Source organism: Macaca nemestrina, chromosome 8 (assembly GCF_043159975.1).
Source record: "Macaca nemestrina isolate mMacNem1 chromosome 8, mMacNem.hap1, whole genome shotgun sequence".
Classification (NCBI taxonomy): Eukaryota; Metazoa; Chordata; class Mammalia; order Primates; family Cercopithecidae; genus Macaca; species Macaca nemestrina.
Window position 1 is genome coordinate 20,372,796 of NC_092132.1, and position 16,344 is coordinate 20,389,139.

The window sequence follows — 16,344 nt, forward strand, 5'->3', positions numbered from 1 at the left end:
TCTCCTATGCTTAAAATCTAGAATCCCAATGGCATTTATTAACATCATCACTGATCTTACAATCTATATATACAATAAATACATGTACGATAAATAAGATCACTGATCTTACAATATTTATATATTGTAATTCTTACAATATATAAATATTGTAATTCTTACTCTATATATATAGTAATTCTTACCATATATATATTGTAATTCTTACAATATATAAATATGTATTTCAAATATTATTTGAAATTTCAAATATTACTATCTGAAATATTATTATTATAAAAGACCTCTGCTTTGTGACTATACAGTCAAAATACTGAGTCTTGATGTGTTTTGAAATAAGTTCTTTTCCCTGCATGATTATATCACCAACTTGGTGTGTAGTTAGGTTCGTTCGTTTCCACGGTTTTCAGGTTTTAGAGATTGCTTCTTTTTAAAAATGTAAAACATTTACATCATTCCAATGTCAAAATACGTCCCCAGGTAGTTTGATTTGAGTTTAATTTTGTTTTTCAGCCATGTAAAACATGTTGAAGGGCTGACATTGTCCCAAAAAGTTGCCATTCCATCTCTCTATCCTGTTCCCTCCAATCCTCTATAATAATGATTTCCATTAGTTTTGGGATTTATCTTTCCATTGTTTCTTTTCAAAAACATAAGCCAATATGCATTTACATCTTTACATGTCTATTATGTTTATTACCCCCCTTCTTATGAAAAGGCTTGCACACTGTAAACACTGATATGTATGCCTCAGAGCTAGGGTTTCTATCTAGCTCTATTACAGATGTATTAATTGAAGTATCCGAATGGCTACTAGATGCAAAGCTGGGTGGTAGGCATTAAGAGTCAAGCCTTCAATGGAGAAGAAACACTTATACACCAGGTCATTTCTATGACTCAATGTCAAATTTTCAAAGTTTCAAATCCTACCGCTGATTTCTCCCATGTGATTGGGGGCCACCCTAAATCTGACCTCTGATGAAGCTCTTGTTTCTGGGGATAAATGTGCTGAGAAGTCTTTCATGTATCCACAAATGAGAATGTTTTTGATTAAAGAAATGGCTGAGGTGAGGCAATTTGCTTGAGACCACAGAAAGTTCCTTTAGAGAATGTTCCCTGACTTGCCTGGGATGTGTTCCTAAAGATGCTTCAGGTAAAGATTAAGCAAGTGTAGAAATGGAGTGGAGTGACCTAGACCTAGACCCTGCCCTTGCACTTTGTATTAGCTACTGAAATCCATTAAATGAGTTGTTAATGTTTTTAGTCATTTTTAGGCATGTGACCTCTGTATTTCCTATCAAAATATCTATGGGTCAATTTTACATATAAGTTTTCACATATAAATATAAATTTATTTTTACATATAAATGTGTTACTTTTTATTATAAAAATTTTCAAACACAAAAGTAAAGAATGCAAAGAACTATGTAATCATTGCCCAGTTTCAACAGCCATCAGCATGTTGCCTTACTTGTTTCATCTATGCCAACTTTTGTTTCTCTGAAGTATTTTAAGGTAAATTCCATGTATTAGATAATTTCTACCTTAAATACATCATCTAACAAAAGTAGGTGGTGAGGGGTAAGAAGGGGTATTTTCTTATATAACTACAGGGTCAGTATCTCAGTGATAAAAATGGCATTGGTTTTTTGTTATCATCCAATATCCAATCTAATTTTAGAATTTTCTATCTAAAATAAAAAAATTTAAAAGCCCCCAAAACCTGTTTTTGCCATTAGTTTAAATCAGGGTCTAAACAAAGCCATTCATTGTATACGGGGAGCCTACCATAGGGCATGAACTGACGAAAAGTGAACCCAAAAGAGCCTTTTCACCAAAAGCTGAAAACAGACTGTCGAGGACAAGAAGCACCAGGCTAATCCAAGGATGGTGTGATCTTCAGAGCTGGAGGGTTGTTGAAGGCACCTCAGACTTTTCTTCTCTAAGTTCACATTCTCAATTATTTCCATTGTTTCTCTTATGACACAATTTTTCTCTTCCTTCCCGTTCTTCTCTCCTTAACATGCTCCGGTTGGTGAATGTCTCAGACATACTACAAGGAGCTGCTATCTTCGGTTATCAGAGCTTGGATCAGCACTGGTGTTTCTATTTTAGGATAAAGTGAGCTAATACCTTAATAAGTAGGTGGGTTGGTCTTGAGCTCAGTGTTAGTTTTAAATGCAGATCTGGGACATCAACTCAGAGCTTTGCCTAATTCTCATTTTCCAGATATGAGCAAGCCCTTTTGGTTCTAACCATCCTTTGGTTCCTACTAAAATCCTGTTTAAATACTTAGTCATTTGTAAGTATCCAGGGGTCCATCCAGCAGAGCATGGTTAAGAGTGTGGGTCCTGGAGTCTCCAAAGCATGGCTTCATGGTTAGATTGCACAGACTTTGCAGTCAATCTTCCCAAGTTCAAATTCCAGGTCTGCCAACTACGAGCTGGGAGACTTGGGCAGATTATTGATCTCTGTTTCTCCATTTGTCTACCTATATAATGGGAGTGGCAATAATATCTACCTCATTCGGTTGTTGTGAGGACTAAACAAATAGAGGCAAAGTCTGTAAAATGTGCTTGATGCAGAATATGTTTCCTATTTTTATCATTCCACCTGCACCACTGAGATGCTGTGAGACCTTGAGCAAGTCATCTAACTAGAATGTGTTTCCAATTCTTTATTTCTAGTTTGGGGATTACAAGGAAACTACTAAGTAATCTTGCAAAGATTAAAAGAGATAATTCACTAAAAGCTGAAAAAGGTGTCTACTACACAATACCCACTGAATAATTATTAGCTATTATTAATTTGGCACTTTGTACTTTGTACAAATCCCAAGCCAAAAGTAAGGTGTGCCAGAAATACTGGCATCTCTATTTTCTATAAGTCAACTTGATTTCAACTCCAAGCCTTCATACTCCCTCAGTCATTCTTGGAATTTCTCTTCCCTGGGTCCTCCAGAGTTTGTGCCAGGGATCTGAGATCTTGTATAATACCCAGGTTTCCAGAGAGTCAGTCTTGTTAGCAGTCCCGCATCCACTCAGATGTCCATTATCTCATCCCAGGAGGTCCCTGCAGCTTCTTGCCACACTTGGGACTTTAGGTCGTGGCTAAACCTGGAGACCTCAGCCCAGAACCAAACCTCCTGATGCATCATTTCCAGCCACAGCCTCAGAACACTCCTGGGACTCACCAACCTCTCTCTTAATTCTTACTCAAGTCTCTGGAAATCTCTTCTTAACCCAGAGAAAAATCATTTTGTTCTTAAATCCTGTTGACCTCAGTGGATTTTTTGGAAATGAAAGTCAGATCACAAACCTCCCCAGAGGCAGAGAAGCAGCACAAAGCCTGCTACCTATGTCCTTGAGTGGGAGGGGACAATCATAGATTACCATCTCACAAAACTCTTTGTTGCCAATGTTTAGAAGTACGCGAGCCATCACACAGAAAGTTCATCTCTCAGTCAGTGGGTGGACACCCACAATGCACCAGGCACTCTGTGTAGCACTAGAAGAGAATAAAGAGCTGAACTAAATATGAACCCTGCCCTCAATGAGTTCTTCCTCTAGAGCAGAGGTCCTCAACCAGGGGACATTTGGCAATATGTGGAGACATTTTGGGTTGCCACAACTAGACGGGAAGAGGGCAGTATTACTGGCATCTATTAGGTAGAGGTCAGAGATGCTATTAAGCCTCCCACAATACACAGGACAGCATCCCCCACCCATTGCCTTCCACCCCCAAATGATCTAATCCAAAATATCAATGGTGATGGACTCGAAAAATGTCATGCAGGGCAGAAGAAAAGTGACAAGGTGACTGTGCCAGAGGTTCATCCAGCCAAGATCCCTGAACGGAAAATTAACTGGGAGGATGATTCCTGGGAAGTTTTCACAGTGGAGGGATGACCTGGGATAACATGGAGCCAAGACTTCAACTCACGGCCTTTCCACACAATTGCAGACAGCGGTTGTCTAGACAAGACAGCACTAACGTTCACAGCCGCCGGCTCCCTCCGGCCTGGCTCAGCTCACTCTTGAGCTGGAGCGGGCTGCTGTGCTTGAGGTCCCGCCAGAGAAGGGCCTTCTCCAAGGGCCTGCGGGCTCTGGTGTGCAGCTGGAGGCTGCACTTCTCCATGCAGGTCTCTGGTGCTGTCTTCCCCCAAGTGACCAGTGACCCGTGACCAGGTTAGTCAGGTGAGGAAAACTGGTTCCTTAATCAACCTCACAGCCAGTCCCCCCAGGGATTCCGATAGCTCTAGAGAGGATCCCAGGCAGGGACTTTAAAGAAAACAATAAAAACTCCATAAGTAATTCCAACTTGCAGGCAGAATTGTGACATTTATTGTACCAAAAACCCTGTCTCATTGCTTTTGCCACGGAACATCATTTAGAAGGACTTCCATACACCAAGGCTGCCTCAGGCAGGTGAGGAAGAGCCAGTAGAAGAGGTGGTGTCTGTGTCAGGTCTGGAAAGACAGGTGGGTTCTGGCTTAGAGAGTGGGGACACACTTTTCTGATGACCTTGACCTGCTCATAGATGGCATGGGATTAAAATCATGGGATGGGGCAATACCCTGTTTCAAATTTCAAATGTTTCAAATGAGTCCTGTTACCCAAGATATGAAGGTCTCTATTTAGAAAACTGTTCACATTAAGAGTCTATTATTCACTTTTAATCTTCAACCACTTTTAGAGCATGGAAAATAAAGTTTAATTTACAGAAACCCTAGCATTCTTAATGGTAGATACAGTCAACAACTTCAAGGTTCCCTTTATTTCCTACTCTGGTTGTGGAGTGAGAGGAGGCCTCAGCCTACCCTCTCAAATATTTTGACAAGATTCTTGTATTAGTCTGTTCTCACACTGCTGATAAAGACACACCAAAGCCTGGGTAATTTATAAAGAAAAAGAGGTTCAGTGGACTCACAGTTCCACATGGATGGGGAGGCCTCACAATCATGGTGGAAAGCGAAAGGAACCTCTTACATGGTAGCAGTCAAGAGAGAGCTTGCACGTGGGAACTCCTCTTTATAAAACCATCAGACCTTGTGAGACTTATTCACTATCACAAGAACAGCATGGGAAAGATCCGCCCCCATGATTCAATTACCTTCCACTGGGTCCCTCCCACAACACATGAGAATTGTGGGAGCTACAATTCGAGATGAGATTTGGGTGGAGACACAGCCAAACTATATCAGTTCTATTTTTCCTGTCTTCAAGGCTACACACCACCCCTGAGCCATCTCGTCCTCTCTCATGGCTGCCAGCTCTGTGCTACTGCCTCTCAGTTCTACTCCTGACCAACTTCTCCAGCCATGTACATCTCACTGCTTCCTCCTGGACCATCGACATTCTCCAACTTGTCATGTCAATAACCACTGTATCATTCCCCTTTCTGGTCTCCCAAGCTGTCACTCTGATCTCAGTGACTAACAGGCAAATTCACATTTCTTCCTCTCCATCACCACCCCCACTTCCCAAGAGCCACGCATTCCAGGTGGTTCTCTGCTCTCAGTGTCTCCTGATGCAGTTCTCTCCAGGGAGGACCTCCGTGAGACCATGATCACTTGACCCCTGGACTGCAGCAGTAGCCTCCTACATGGTCCCTCTGGGGTCATTCTTGTTCTCTTCTTTACTCTCCATCTAGAAACTAGAGTGAGCTTTCTAAAATGTACCAACGTAAATGATTTATTTTTGTTATTACAGCTATGACTTGTGGAGCATTTACTATATGTTAGTCACTATGCTGAGTTCTTTATATGTGTATATCTTTTAAAAGCTCCCTAAGCACCCTATAAAAATATACTCTCACTAGTCCCATTTCACAGATATGGAAACTGAGGCTCACAGAGGTTAAATATATTGACGGGAGTCCCATAGCCATTAAAAGGGAATGCCTGCTCAAATGTTACTCTTCAATGACCCCCAAATCTTGACTTTTGGGGAAAAATGCACACCTTTAGTTTGGTCACAGGGTCCTTTGTGACTCAGGCTCTGCCTCTCTGTGCTCCACCCTGACCCCCTAGGCTTGAGCCTTGTGGACCTCAGGATGCCCATGTCCTGCTGGTATCTTTGTTGAAGTTGTTTCTTTCCCCAAGATGCCTTCCCCGTACAGTCCGTCTGGCAGACAATCTCCCGAGGTTCAGCTGAAATGGTGCATCTTCCATGAAGCCTTTTCTGACTGCCTCCCACTTCCACCCCTTGGAGTACTGACCTCTTCCTTCCTTGGGCTTTTCTGTGGCCGGGACCCCACGTTATGACCTAGTTTGTTACTGTGGATGAGGGCGGGGACCAGATCTGATTCTTCTTGGTGTGCTAGTGCTCTGTGGGTGTCTGTGGCCTGATTTCTTCATGCCACCTGGAGAGGGTGTTTCTCCTTCTCTGAGTGGTGTGGGTGATAATAATTGGGTGTGACGTTAATGTCCCTTAGTGAAGAAAAGAGTGTGTTGGTGGCCTACTGATGTTGTTGGATTGTAGCATGGCTTGGAGAAGAGAGACCCTCAGAGCCTGGGGAGCAGCTTCTCTGGCTCAACAGATTGCACAGGAAAAGCAGGAAGAGCTGTCTGCTGTCCTTGAGTTCTCAATTCCTCAAATTCCCAAAGGGGTCTGGTGAGACTAGGGCTGGTCCACCGTGCAGTGGAAAGTATCAGATTCCAGTGGCTCTTCATGAATGCCTTGCAACCTTGCAGAGCAGGAGTGCAGCCTCATGCCCTTCTCAGGCTGCTCCTCTGGGGCTCAGCTTCCAGGCCATCTCCAGAGGCCTCTCCCCACTCATCCTTGGTGGTCCACTGCCCTGCCTCCCTCTTTAATTCACTGTGTAGGCAAGTTGGCCATGTCCCCCCGGCTTCCTCCTCCTTCCTTTGAAAGTGGAGCATGACTTGCTATTCCACTCGTCTCACTTGGTGATGGGTGCCAGGGGAGAATGCCTGGGAAGTACTTTCATTTCCTTAGGAATTAAGGATGCAGGAGAAACTACAAAAAGAAGCACTAGTATTAAATCTTAATTGAAGGCCCAGCCATCTCGGGGTGAGGCTCGGAATGCTTACTGTCTGCTCCCCCTCTCTCCCTGTTTTCTCTCCCACATCTTTCCAATCCATGGGCTCAAAGAGGCCTCATGCCTGACACTGCTGAAGGAGGACAGCAGGCTGGAGGGGTGTTCAGACCACCTTGAAGCCCCTTCCACATCCCCACTCCCACCCAGGTCATCTCCACCTGGGCTTCCAGGTTCACAGGGCAAGACCCCCTCACAGTAGGTCATAAGGGCATGCAGGAAGGGGATTGTGCAAAGAATTGTCTCTTTATTGACAACAGATAAAGTTGGTCTCTTTGATTTTCTTAGGCTCAGATGCATAGCTGGTTCTTCGTCCAAATGGTTGCGACAGTGCTTCCTTTGGCCCTCTGGGTTCTGGCCACGCGCCTTTCTCCAGATACTTACATTATGACTGCGATTTGTATCATCATTAATTGTGGACAGCCCTTTCATTGCCCCCTCATATCCCTAGCTGCTCAGGAGCAAAGGCTGTATATGTTATTGATCTTTGCATCCCAAGCACTTAGCAAGAGCCTGGCCCTGGTAGGTACTCCACGCTTGTTGAACAGAAACAATTGTGAGAAAATAAATCTCAACAGCACATCATCTCAACATTTGCTTTCAATTCTTGTTTCATCATTTTAACAATTACTATAGTAAAGGCACTCATGGAAGTCTGATGTATACAAAAGGAAAACTAAACAGGTCTCAGATGCTACCTGTCACGGTCTTCTCACCGCACCAAGCTCATGGTTCCTTCTTTTTCCTTGAACCTTTACATGTGCCATTCCCTCTTTTTCAGAACACCCTTCCTGTCATTCCTCACCTGGCTCGCTTAACTCCCCCTTCAAAACTCAACCCACATGTCACCCACTGCAGTAACTCTTCCCTGATCTGGATTTTTAGGCCATGTTCTGCTACAGGACACAGAATGATAAATGCCTCTTTGTGCGTTTGCCTCTTCCACTTGAATGCTGGCTCCTTGGAGGCAGAGCCTGAGTCCCTTACTATGCAAAACTCAGTCCCATGTACTTGCATTCATGCCTTCAACAAATATTTTTTGAATGCCAACCACATGCCAGGCACTGTCATTGTGTTACACTGGTAAACTGACCTTGGGTGGCCCAACCTCTATATGGCTCCCAGCAATATTTGTCTCCTGGTATTCATGCCCTTATATGGTTTCCTCCTATCTGAATCGGGATCAGCCTGAGTAACCAATCAAATGTGGAGGAAGTGATGATCTATGACTATTGCCATGCGGCATAAGACTAGATCATCAAGGCATTTTCAGCTTTCTTCACGGTGTTTTGGATTGCTTGTTCTAAGGAAAGCCAGCTACCATGTCAGGAAAGCAGTCCATAGAGTTCCATCAAGGGCCAGCAGAAAGGCCCCGTTGGGCAGCACCAGTCAGCCATGTGAGTGAGCCACCTTGAAATTGGATCCTCGAGGATTTGCCAAGACTTCAGGGGACTGTAGCCAAGTTAGCATCTGAGGTGCAACCTAAAAGAGACCCTGAGCCAGAACTGCCCAACTGAAATGCTCCTAAACTCCTGATCTACAGACGCCTTGACCATTGTTTAGAACCACTAAGTTTTGGGGTGAGTTGTAATGCAGCAAGAGATAAATGATGCAATCCTATTGTCATGGAATTTACATTCTAGTGAAAGGGATGAAATAGAATTTGTTGTTGTTGTTTATTCAACACCACCAGGTACTGCTGTGTGCTGAGAATTCAGTGGCAAACAAGACACTAGACAAGAGTCCCTATACCCACACTGTTTAAGTTTTAGTGATGGAAACAGGAGATAAAGCAAACAAGTAAATTATATAGAACACTAGCTCAGAAGTGCTAAGAATAAAGGAAAACTGAGCAAGTTGGATACAAGTGTCCTTACTGCAAGTCAGATCGCCTATTTTGTACGAAGTGATTTTCTCCTTTATCTCAATTAGTACTCTACAATTTTTTTGAGGTTGGTAGTTTATTTCCATTTTACAGATGAGAAAATTGAAGACCACACAGTTGGTATTGAGCTCAGCCAGAGTGTAACCCAGGTCACTTGGACTCCAAAGTTAGTGCTCTTTGCTGAACACCAACCAGATTGATCATTTGAGATTTCAGTTGCAGCCCTCACCCTGGGGCTCACTCTTTGGCACAGCCCATACTTGGCATTAACTAGATGCTTGTAACACATTGGCAGAATGAAGGCACCAAAATGGCCTTCAGGCTGGAATGCCAGGCGCTGGCAGGGATGCCTAGGCCTCTACTTTCTCTAACTCTGGAAAATGCCAGGCTACATTAGGCCTACATAGAGGCCTTGCAGGCTGGGAATACACACCCAGGTCCCTAAACCTTAGCTGCCCTCATTGTCTATAAACAGCAATGCCCACTCCCCACAAGCGCCCTCTCTGCCTTTCTATGTCCACTTTATTTGCCCTACATTAAAGGAGCTACAGCTTTTCCAGTCAGGCTCAGCTCACCGCCCCTCCCTGAACATCCTCGAATCTGGGGTGCCTCTTGGCTCCTGTTATTTATTTATTCTTTTCTTCTTTTGCCTTCCTTTCTTGTGCCAAGACCACTAGATGGAGATAGACAAATACTTACTGAATGCTTACTATGAATACCAGGCACCATTCTAAGTGCCTTTCCTGCGTGATTTCATTGAATCCTCATGACAACCCTTTGTGGAGGTCCATTATATTCCTGACAGAGCTTAAGACTCAAGGTCGTTCAGCTACTAGGTGGCAGGGCTGGGATTCAAACTCACATCTCTTTGAGTTCAGACTTCATTTGTTAGCCAAGATCACACACTGAGCTGAAAGAACTTTGAAGATGGGTGATTTCCAAGATCGTCTTGTCCTTTTTTTTTTTTTTTTTTTGCCCCAGGGCAGGGCTGAAGCCAGGTTATCAGCAGAATATTGTAACTAGACATCTTCATTTAGCACTAGAGAAAAGAAGGAAAAAAACCCATCCCTTCACAGCTCATTGCAGCATGTACAAGGATTTGTAGGTTCAATACTCTTACGAATGTCTGGCCCAAATCATTGATTTTCTAACTGTTTAAGTGCCTACTATGTGCTAAGCTTTATTCTGTGCTGTGATACACTTGGACTTGAGTTATCATGGAAGTACAGAGAGAAGCACCGAACAGACTGGCAAGTCAGGGATGCCCACCAGGTGATGCTAAGCTGGACTCTGGAAGTCTTAGAGGTGCCAGGCAGCAAGGAGGGCCATCCAGACAGATGGAACAACATGTGCAAAGTCAGGGGGTGTGGCTGAGGACAGCTTGCTCCAGCATATGGCTTGTTCAGCTTATGAGAAGTGGTAGGGAGGAGTGAATAAAGGGATTAAGACATAGGTAGGAGCCAGATCAGTGCCAAGGGAAGGAATTTGCTCTGTATCTGGAAACCAATGCAGAACGATTTAAGGGCAAGGCACTGATACAATCAAATCTGCATAATAGATTATTTCATCAGCGTTATGTATGATGAATGAGAAAGACCAATTAAGGAGGATATTGCAATGGTTAGGCAAGAGATGATGAGCAGGGAAAACAGAGAGAAGTAGAAGAGATACATGGGAGAGATTTAGGAGTAGACTAGTCAAGACTTGGCAATTGCTTGGGCGTGGGGTGAGTGAAGAAGGAAAGCACTGAGGCTGATTCATCCAGCTTCTTGGCTTGGGTGTGTGGGTGGATGGAGGCACCATGAGTTGAAATGGGAATAACCAGGAGGAGGAGCAGGTCTAGGGGAGAGATATTGATATCTTAATATCCCCAGGCTCCTTAGGGCAACTCATATTTCAGATAAGAAAATAGAGCTCAAGAAGTTGATGTGATTTGGTGAAATGGACAATGAACAGAAGAGTGTTGAGTGTGACTCAAACCTAGATCTTACTATTTCTGAAACTATTTCCCTGTGCCTAAGCAGATCTGTTTTGTAAGGAGCATAAGGAAGGCTTAGCACAGAGAAATGTGGTAGAGCAAACACTGACCCAAGTCAACCTGCCACTTTAATATTCATTCATTCAACAAGATTTATTGAGCACGTACCACATGCCATGCATGACAGATGCAATGGTGAAACATGTAGGCAAAGACCCCACCCACATTTAGCCTACAGTCCACTTAGAGAGGCAGGCATTACACAAATATACAAAGACCAGAGTGATGAAGGAAAACCATGCAAAGACCTGGGAAAAGAGGGTTCCCAGTAGAAGAAACTTAAAATTCGAAGGCCCTGATCAGGTAGGAATAAGCTTGGATATTCAAGAACTCATAAGAAAGCCAGTGTGCTGAGAAAGGAGTATGTGTGGAGGAGAGTCATCTGACATGAAATTAGAGGCAAAGGCCAGAGCCTATTGGACTTCTAAGATATGATCAGTACTTGGGATTTATTCCAAGTGTGATGGGAAAAACGTGAAAATTTGGAGCAGGGCTGCGGTGTTATTTATTTACTGAATTTATTAAAAAGATACTATTTCTTTCAAGACAATTAAATATCCATGTATAATTGTAAGAAATAGTGCAGAGAAATAGTGCAGAGAAAACCTGTGTACCTTTTACTCATTTTCTCCCAGTGGTAACATCTTGCCAAACTATGTGTAGTACAGTATACCCAGGATATCTCTTTGCAGTTTTAAATTGTATTCTCCTAACATAATGATGGTAAACATCTTTTTTTGTGCATATTTACCATCTGTACATCTTCTGCAGTGAAATGTTTGCTCATGTTTTCTGCTCATTTTCTTTTTATTCACCTTATATTAAAAAGGGGTGCAAATACAAGAAAATAAGGTTGTGTCAAAGTTTAGTTTTTAAACCACAAACTTCTAGAGTTTGTTTTAAGGTGAATACATAAAATGCTAGCTTTTTAGTTACCTGAGAATCAGGAAATTCACAGTAATGTAATTTCCTATACTGACAAAAAACTGTGGCTACCTATGGCTTTGGCAAGTTCCTAGGCGTCATTCAGCACAAAATTGCACTTTTCTTGATACGTATAAATTAAATAAAATGTACACGGCTGTCTGTTCTTGTGTTGCCTCAACTTATGTCTACAGCAACAGCATTTAAAGTTGTAGGAAATAGAATTTTGACCTTTTACAAAGCAAACATTTTGTTTCTTTAACTCAGAATTCCGGAAATGCAATCACGTTCTAGTATTGTGACTGCCAAAATATTTTTGTCATCGGACATTAATTTTTTTCAAGTGTGTGACTCTAACCAAGAAAATAATAAAAGAGTATCAGAAGTTTCCTGTGACTACCATAACAAAATGTCAGTATCCATGGGGTTGTTCCTAATGGTTTGCGAGGATGCTTCGGCCTGATCCAGGTCCATCTAGTCTGAGGCTGTTTTTCAATTCCATGCTTCTATCTGCCAGAAGGATCTTTTTCGGTAAAGAGGCCATCATAGGAGGCAATGGAGTTTCCAGGTGCCGTCCAAGGAATGAAAGTAGGCGCCTCCAGATGAGGCCACTTCCCATGAACCTAATTCCCGTAATCATCCCAAACACTCTAGAGTCTTCTTCAAGGAGGATTCCAAAATCATTCCAAAAGCAGCTCCCATTAGTCCAAAGAGTGAAAGAGAGAAGATTCCCACGGTTAGTAGTAGATTCAATCTCATCATCACATTACGGTGGCTGTCCAGATTGATGAAAATAATACTACGTGAATCATCAATCAGTACCCTAAGCTCCCAAACTGCATTGGAGAGATCATCTGCCAATAGGTAGTAGTTTTCCAACAGCAGGTCCATCTCTTCTGTGTTAGGGACAAGCTGCCCCAGGACTCGCCCTGCAAGATGCAGCTGACCCTTACCCTGAATACTCTGCAGCTGCATTCCTGAACCCTTATCTAGGCGCTCCAGCAGGGTCACCAGACTTGCTCACAGCCCTCTGGGTGGCACGGGAGAGGTCACAAGAAACGTGGACAAACCTAAGTAACACCCTCTTGTAAATTCCCATTTTCACAAGATAAAATATTGTAAGCCGGTCATGAGATGATATTTGGTAAAGTTAACCGACGAATAACCCCAGGGTCTCTCTCCCCCGTATAAAACCCTCATTTTGTAAGCTCAGGGCTGCCTCTTCTGACTGTGGCTGGGCAGCCCGGCAGGTTAATAAACTTCCTCGCCTGACCTTGGGTCTGTCTCTCGTCTTTTCTCTCGGCTACCCTTACATTCTGCATGGTGAATCCCAGGGCTGCTCTTTTCAAAGACACGTGGGGCACTCATTTTGATAGACAGAGCTCTTCCAGTAACTTTTCCTCATCCAGGATCTCCAAAATTGAGTCTTGGAAAAATTTAATATCTGTTTCTAACTCTGATAGACTTTTGTCATTCTGTAGTAAAATATGCAGTTTGCTTCTGTCCACAGAAGAATGTTTGGAGTCCACCAAAGCTTCTAAGGTCTCAGGGGTCAGTGTCTGCAAAACGTTACGTTTCCTCTAAAGTGTGTTGATCCGGTATTGCAGGGTGCTTCCATGGCACTAAACTCAAAAGGTAAAGGGTATGTAACAGGTTGACCCTTCCGGACAACTGTGAAGGGAGTTCCCGGAACAGCCATTGCTCTGAGTTTGTTACCATCATCTAATATCAGGAGACACTCTGGAGTTATCACAGCTTTCAAATACTCCATTGTCATGATAAACCTATTGCTTTTGGTTGTGATACTCATTACATGCTGAAATCTCAAATCTCTGTCTTGAAGACTTAACTCTTGGTGTAAGTCCATTTTCTTCCTTTCAAAAGAAGTAACATTTCCCTGTTTGTCAAATTTTGTTGCAGTAAATACTGGGGCTACGTTGGCTAAAGTGGCTTAAGAGACATCAGAAGTTCTAAACCAGTGCATTTCACCTGCCACATATAGCTGACGGGCCCACACAGGTCAGATGCAAGGCCAGGGAAGTCCCACTGCATGGGGCAGGAGGCAGGGCAAGCTCTGCAGGCATTCATGGCGCTATAGCTAGGAGCAGGCGGCAGCCAGACTCCAGGCCTTCATGGCGGACTGTGGCGACTCAGTCTGCAGTGCTCGCCTAGCGCTCTTCTGCTCATTTTCTATGTTTTATTTTCTAAACAGTTTTTTCACTGTTCACTTTTGAGAATTTTTTATATATTCTAGACACAAGTCCTTAGTCAGATGTGTGGCTTGCAAATATTTTCTCCCAGTCTGTGACTAGCTTGCCTTTTCATCTTAACAGGGCTTCTGCTGAGCAAAAGCTTTTAATTTTGATGAGGTCTAATTGATTAATTTCACCTTTTATGGATTGTGCTTTTTGTGTCAAGTGTAGGAACACTTTGCCTAGCCCTGGAGCTAGATTTTCTCCTGTGTTTGTCTTGGAAAGGGGAAAAGTCAATTGACTAAAGCAATGTAGGGTATCTGGGCAGAACTGAGGGGTCACTAAGGGCAAAGGAATGGGAGAGGGAGAAGGCTTCAAGGTTATTTCTGGTCTCTGGAGAGGGCACTATGGGTAGCAGCTCCTTCCCCTTCTAGCTTGAGTTACATGGGCAGAGCAGATGGTCCTCTTGGCAATATGACGGGAGGCTTAGGTTTCTTCCTCCCCCACAATACTCACAGACCCTGAATAAATTGTCTAGTCCTTTGATTCACTCAGAGCTTTATTCACAATCACATGTTTTCACTACACTGTCATGACTGACTTCTTACAACAGCTCTGTAGGGAGGACATATTATTATCCCCTTTTACAGAAGATACAACTGAGGCCAGAGAAGGGATGGGACTGAACACAAATCTCCTGATACGGAGAGGAATGATCGTTCTTCTCTACCAGCTGAATCTTGAATTCCGCCACCAGTTATTTCGTGAGGTCAATGGTTCTCAAAAGATGATCCACGGGCCCCTAGGGATCCCGAAGACCTTTTCAGAGGGTCCTCAAGGTCAAAGCTATTTCCCCAATAATGCAAAAACATTGCCTTTTCTCCATGCCTTTTCTCCATAAGTGAAAATTCTCCATTTTCACTTATGATGCCAAAGTAAAGACAGGTAAAAAAACTGCCTTAGCATGAATTGAGGCAGTAGCACTGATTCTTCATCCCCTCAATCACTCACATGAGAGATAATAGCCAGTTTCACACTGATTTCTTAATAAATGGGAAGTCCACAAAAAGTATTTCTGCTGCATACCAAAATAAAATGGTTGTCTTGAGGAACAAGTACTTCTCCAATTATTTAAGTTGCAAGTGGAACTATTCCTCTTTTTTTTTTTTTTTGCATGCAATACAAGTTTTACTTGAGATAAGGTCTGACAAACAATACTTATTTAGGTTTGGGTATTTGGCAGGCATTTTCTTAACAAATGAACAAAGTGAGCCTGTCACATCAAGGAACGCCACTGACTGTCACCAATGACAACATTTGAGCTTTCAAGTGAAAATTAGAATTTTTGAGAAAAAAATTTTATTTGCCACTATACACTTGATAGCTTTCCAATACTTAAAGATGTTTCTGAGGATATCAGTGGTCATATTCATACATGTGATTTTTTTTTGCTACTGCATAAAGAAATATGCTTCCAGACCAGGTGCGGTGGCTCACACCTGTAATCCCAACACATTGGGAGGCCGAGGTGGGTGGATCACAGGTCAGGACTTCAAGACCAGCCTGGCCAAGATGATGAAACCCCATCTCTACGGAAAACAAAAAATTAACCTGGTGTGATGGTGGGTGCCTATAATCCCAGGTACTCAGGAGGCTGAGGCACGAGAATTGCTTGAACCCGGGAGGCTGAGGTTGCAGTGAGTTGAGATCGTGCCACTGCATTCTAGCCTGGCTGACAGAGCAAGACTCCTTCTCAAAAAAAAAAAAAAAAAAAAAAAGGAAACAACAGACGCTGGGGAATTCAAGGCGAGACAGAGGGAGGCAGTAAGGATTGAAAAAAGCTACTTATTGGGTACAATGCTCACTACCTGGGTGACAAATTCATTTCTACTCCAAACCTCAGCATCATGCATAGGTACCTCATGCAATATACCTATGTAACAAACCTGCGTATGTACTCCATAATATAAAAGTTGAAAAAATTTCCTCCATTCTAATTTCTACTACTGCAAAGATCGATCTGTACGACCTGTATAAAGCTCTTTTAGAGCCTCAGTAATTTTCACGAATGTGAGGGGGAAAAAATGTTGCAGAACTCTTTGCTAAAGCACTGAAGTCTCCTATCAGCCACTGTGACCCAGTGAGGCATTATCCAGCATTAGCATACTTTCTCAGGTTATTCACCCACCCTAGGCTTCCATGTGACCCTGAAATAAGGGACTTGACTTCCAAGTTTGGCCGAAGATGCT

General features: G+C 43.0%; 1 pseudogene; it reads right to left on the bottom strand.

The window, feature by feature from the left end:
• Positions 1–313: 313 nt before the first annotated feature.
• On the bottom strand, positions 314–16,010 carry LOC139355754 (magnesium transporter MRS2 homolog, mitochondrial-like; annotated as a pseudogene).
• Positions 16,011–16,344: the final 334 nt, after the last annotated feature.